The sequence below is a fragment of the Mesoplodon densirostris genome, chromosome 11 (genome assembly GCF_025265405.1).
Source record: "Mesoplodon densirostris isolate mMesDen1 chromosome 11, mMesDen1 primary haplotype, whole genome shotgun sequence".
NCBI classification, from domain to species: domain Eukaryota; kingdom Metazoa; phylum Chordata; class Mammalia; order Artiodactyla; family Ziphiidae; genus Mesoplodon; species Mesoplodon densirostris.
The window spans coordinates 40,215,828-40,222,074 of record NC_082671.1 but is presented as its reverse complement, the minus strand read 5'-3'; positions in this window follow the sequence as shown (position 1 = coordinate 40,222,074).

Below are 6,247 nucleotides of genomic sequence, written 5' to 3'. Positions count from 1 at the left end.
CCAAAAAAAATTCTAATAAAAATGAAATATTTGAAAACTCTTTCTTTCTTATTCATTTGGCATTCTAAATTATCAAAGTTGTAATCCAATTCTCAAGAGAAGAAAATAAATTTCAACTGTGCTGACACAATAGGTTTCTCAACTCTTGTGTTACTTTAAGGAGAATAAAAAACACACTTAACCAACTGAGTCCAAGAGATGTAAATTCCAAGGTAAAAAAAATTATGTACTATGATTGAGATTTATGATTTATGAGATATTATGATTAAAACTTTTAATATCAGAGCTCCTGAAGATGCCTGAAAATAAGCCCAAACAAATGATTGAAACGTGAAGTCTTTGCCTTATATTCTAGTTCTAAAAAAAAATGCAACTATGAAATTATATAAAATGGAAGCCTCAGGTAACATATTTTGTTCTCTTTGGTGGAAATAATTATATTAAAGGCTGTGAAATAACTGTATAAGTATAATTTATACTGGCAACCCAGGAAGTTTTGAGGCCACAAATTTTATTTTAGCCCCTGTCTCTGAATCAATTTATATCCAGAAGCCACTATAAATGTCCGTCTTCTCTTCTAGATTTACACCAGGCAACTGCTAGTATACAACACATCCCTCAATCCCTCCTCACTAGGATAAGGAGCACAGTTGGAGAAGTAGTGGAGTGTGTTAGAGCCCAGGATAGGCTGCCCTCAAATGTGCCTCAATGGCATATTGATTATACTGAATTAAAGTTACTTAAGAGCCAATGCAAGAGGGACAGTTTGACTCTCCTTTCTGTCTCCCTAAAGCAGGAAATAAACCTCTCATATGACAGGTGCACTCCCTGCATCTGGAAGTAGGACACTTATCACCAGAGATAGGGAATTTGGGGCCAAGAAGCCTGTGTAAACAAACCTTGTTACTTCTTTAATTTACTACCCTAAGCCCAAACTCTGTTTAGATTCTTCACTGATTAAGTACCCAAAGGCTATGTTTCTTTGTCCTGTCCACTCTTGACAAATGTATTGTTTCTTTGCCTAAAAAGTATAAAAGCTTCCTGCTTTGGCCACTTCTTAGGTCCTATATCTATGAGACCTCCATACACATAAATTAAAATGTGTTTCTTTTTCTCCTGTTAACCTGTTTTGTGTCCATTTTATTATTAGTCCTACCACAAGAACTCAAGAGGGGTAGAGGGGCAAATTTTTCCCTCCTGGACAGTCAGTGAGCCATCAGGAGGCTAGGTGGACCCCCCACTTTCCACCCTGAGACTTCTGCCGCTGAGAGAACGTGAGACATCTGACAAAGGTGGTAAAATGCCTGCAAGGTCTGGTGGAAGCAAAGTGGTGAGAGCCCTTTTCTCTCTCTCTCTAAATTTAGATGAGAAGGAGAAAATATTTGTAGAGCTAGTTGGTTGGACTTAGTGACACCTGGGGATCCTTTTCCTCCCAGATACCGTCTCTGATTTTCTTTCTTTTTAATTGAAGTATAGTTTATTTACAATGTCATGTTAGTTTCAGGTGTACAGCAAAGTGATTGTTTTATATATATATTTTTCAGATTCTTTTCTATTATAGTTTATTATAAGATACTGAATATAGTTCCCTATGCTATACAGTAGGACGTTATTGTTTATCTATTTCATACATAGTAGTGTGTACCTGTTAATCCCAAGCTCCTAATTTATCCCTCTTCCCCAGCCCTGTCCCCTTTGGTAACCTTAAACTTGCTTTCTAAGTCTGTAAATCTGTTTCTGTTTTGTAAATAAGTCCATCTGCATCTTTGTTTAGGTACTACATATAAGTGATATCATATGATATTTGTCTTTCTCTGTCTGACTTCACTCAGTACGATAATCTCTAGGTTCATCCATGTTGCTACAAATGGCATTATTTCATTCTTTTTTATGGCTGAGTAATATACCATTGTATATATGCACCACATCTTTTTTATCTATTCCTCTGTTGATGGACATTTACATTGCTTCAATGTCCTGGCTATTGTAAACAGTGTTTCAATGAACACTGGGATGCATGTATTTTTTTGAATTATGGTTTTCTCCAGATATATGCCCAGGAGTGGGATTGCTAGATCATATGGTAGCTCCACTTTAGTTTTTTAAGGAACTTCCATACTGTTCTCCATAGTGGCTATACCAGTTTACATTCCCATCAACAGTGTAGGAGGGTTGCCTTTTCTCCACACCCTCTCCAGCATTTACTTTTGGAGATTTTTTGATGATGGCCATTCTGACCAGTGTGAGGTGATACCTCACTGTAGTTTTGATTTGCATTTCTCTAATAATTAGTGATGTTGAGCATCTTCTCATGTGCTTTTTGGCCATCTGTATGTCTTCTTTGGAAAAATGTCTATTTCGATCTTCTGCCCATTTTTTGCTTGGGTTGGATTTTTTTTATATTGATCTGCATATTATAAACAGCTGTCATATTAGTACTTTCAGGAGGATCAAATTGAAAGGGAAAAAAAGTATAATGGCTAGCCTTCGGGAATCCCTTATTCTGAAAAAAACAAAAATTAGATTTAAAGATCCAACATAAATTCTTCTTCTTAAAAAAGAAAAGAAAAGAAATAGATCATCTGGAAGCCAATATTCAAGGGCTATTAGAAACAACTGTCTTTGTCTTACAAATCTCTACAAAATCAGAAATGCAACTCTAGAAACAAGTCAAGGCCCACTTATCTTTACCAATCCCAAAACTTCACCTATTCCTCTCAAAATACTTGTTGATATTATAAAAGCTCAGGATATTGGAGCAAAATTGTCCCAAACTTTAAAAAAAATTTATAATGGTAACTACCCTAAGCTTATAATAGACAATTATATTCCAAAACTCCTAGGAGAAAGCTTGTATTTTCTTTCTCTGTCCCTTAAAGTCATAAATCTTATCACGTCTTTGAAATGTAAACACAGTCCACATTGCCTGAGACTGAGCCAGATTAGCTCAATTGGTAGAACCTGAAACAAACATAACAAAACAACCCACAAAAAAAGGAAAGAGGCCTTTTTAAATACAAACTGTTAAAAGGATTCTCTTGCTCAAATTCTAATAAATCACAACCTCCTTATAATTGCTTGTCAAGGGCAAATACATATCTTAAAAGTATTCTCCACAAAGGGAACCCTCCTACACTGTTGGTGGGAATGTAAGTTGGTGCAGCCACTGTGGAAAAGAGTATGGGAGTTCCTCAGAAAAACTAAAAAGAGAATTACCATATGATCCAACAATCCCACTCCTGGGCATATATCCAGATAAAACTATAATTCAAAAAGATACATGCACCCCTATGTTCATAGCAGCACTATTCACAATAGCCAAGACATGGAAACAGCCTATTGTTGACAGATGAATGGATAAAGAAGATGTGGTACATATATCCAGTGGAATACTACTCAGCCATAAAAAAGAATGAAATAATGCCATTTGCAGCAACATGGATGCAACTAGAGATTATCATATTAAGGGAAGTAAGTCAGAAAGAGAAAGACAAATACCATATAATATCACTTATATGTGGAATCTAAAATATGACACAAATGAACCTATGTATGAAACAGAAACAAAATCAGGGACATAAAGAATAGACTGATGGTTGCCAAGAGGGTGGGGGGTGGGAGAGGCTAGGAGTGGGAGTTTGGGATTAGCAGATGCAAACTGGTATACATATAGAATGGATAAACAACAAGGTTCTACTGTATAGCACAGGGAACTATATTCAACATTCTGTGATAAACCATAATGGAAACAAATATGAAAAAGAATGTATATATATATATAACTGAGTCACCTTGCTGTATAACAGTAATTAACACAACATTGTAATTCAACTATACTTCAATAAAAAATAAATTTAAAAAAGTATTCTCCACAAATAATAAAAGACTTAAGCCATCTGAGTAAGTGAACTTCATTTATTCCAACTGTTATTTATAAAATAGTGAGTTTTGTATTGTACCTGATTCATGGCTAAAGTTTTAAAATGAAAACTATGAGATCTCTGGTTGTGCCTGTCTACATGTCTATATGTGTACATTGTAGATATGGTATTTTTCTACCATCAGATGATTTGACAAAATTAATTTATAAAGGAGCTCTATTTCTTTGACCTAAACAAACAAGTGCTTTTATTAAAATTCTCAAAAGTATAATAAAGACTAACACAAATATTTTTCGAGTTCACATGATCTAGAATAATCTTTGGTGAATAAAAGCTAACTTTAAGCTTGTTGGCTTAATTAATACAGGTATGTCTTCAGAGTTATCAGCATTAAATACAATGCAGATAAACAACTTTTGTTCTACCTGGGTATACTGGTCAAATGGGGTCATGTAGTCTCTGTTGCAGTTTGTCAACAACAACAAAAAAAATTAAGGTAATGACTAATTGTTTCATTGTCTCATGAAATTGTCATGAGTAATCTAAGTATGACCATTAAAAACAAATGACTTAAATAGACATAAATGAGATAAGAGTTTTTAGATAAAATTTTTAACAATAATTATTTTATGATATGTCTACTTAAATTGTTTCCTAAATCTCTTTGGTAATTTATACCCTTAGAGTTTTGCAAAGTTAAATTAAATGATGGGGATTCACTGAATGTCTAGATCATTTCCAAATAAGATAAAATACTGAAACATTTATTGCTAAACAAGTCTTAAGTTTACCTACTTTTGACCTCTATTACAGAGACTAAATAAGTTTGGGTTTATTAGTAAATATATCTTATGCTTTATTGAAAGACTGTACTATGAAATAGCATATGTTTCTAAAAATTATAAAATATATTTATAAGTTTGCCAAGCCACAAAATGTTAATACAGTTCACAATTGTTTACTTCTTTATTTTCACTAAAAAAATTAAGATTTCAAAGGATTAAGAATTCTAATTGGCTGCTTCCCACTAGATAGCTAGTGGGAAGCAGCCACTTAGCACAGGGAGATCAGCTCCATGCTTTGTGACCACCTAGACTGCTGGAATAGGGAGGGTGGGAGGGAGATGCAAGAGGGAGGAGATATAGGGATATAGGTATATGTATAGCTGATTCACTTTGTTATAAAGCAGAAAGTAACACACCATTTTAAAGCAATTATACTCCAATAAAGGTGTTAAAAAAAAAAGAATTCTAATTAACACATGTGGTTAAAGCTACCAGAAACAATAAGTGAAGTAAGATGTGTTTTGGGGTAAGAAAAGCTATAAGGTATGGAGATGTTTTTGTTAAGGAAAAAGAAAGTGATTTTGTCCTAAAGCTGCTTATTTCTAAATGGGAAAGAAAACAAGTGATAAGTAAAATGGACATGGAAAATTGTAAAAGGTTTGTGGGAAAAAAGGAATCTTTCTAAAGGAATTTTATCTGTGGTAAGGACTGGCTAAGACTGCAATGAATTTAATTAAGTAAATAAATCTTAATATCGAAAGTAAGCTGGTACAAAATTAAAATTTGATTTTTCTGTCTGTGAAAAGGACAACGTTTTCTTAGATTATTGGTCTGGTTTTAATAAAAAATTGTAGACAAAGGTTTTCTTTACCTTTAATATAATCTGTCTAGAAAAACAAAGATTCTATATTTTGTCTTTAACAGATCTTTGATTACTTAGAAGAAAAGGAAAGAAACTGAATTTGTTCAATATTAAAAGAGCTAGGGGGCTTTCCTGGTGGCGCAGTGGTTGAGAGTCTGCCTGTCAATTCAGAGGACACGGGTTCGTGCCCCAGTCCAGGAAGATCCCACATGCCAAGGAGCGGCTGGGCCCGTGAGCCATGGCCGCTGAGCCTGTGCATCCAGAGCCTGTGCTCCGCAACGGGAGAGGCCACAACGGTGAGGGGCCCGCGTACAGCAAAAAATAAATAAATAAATAGAGCTAGGGCTTTTTATAACTATTTAACTTCTCTATTTGCCTGTGAAGTCTTTGTCATTTTGATTAAAAGTATAACTAAGTATTGTTTCATAGTGACCTCTGATCCTATTTAACCAAGTGTTTTTAAAACTTTTGATATTTTTGACAAATTTCCCAAAAATAAATTTTCCAAAAATAAAATTCTAAATGAAGACTTATTGACCTGGAAATAAGTTTGGGGTTTTCTAAAGGTCCCTAGAATGTCTCAAAAGATTTATTTTCTTTTCTTATAAAAGGGAGATATTAAATTAATTAGGCTTATTTGTAAAATTTCATATTTATTAAATTACATAGGAAGCATTGTCAAATAAATGATGATAAGCTTTCTTAGGTTATATTGTATG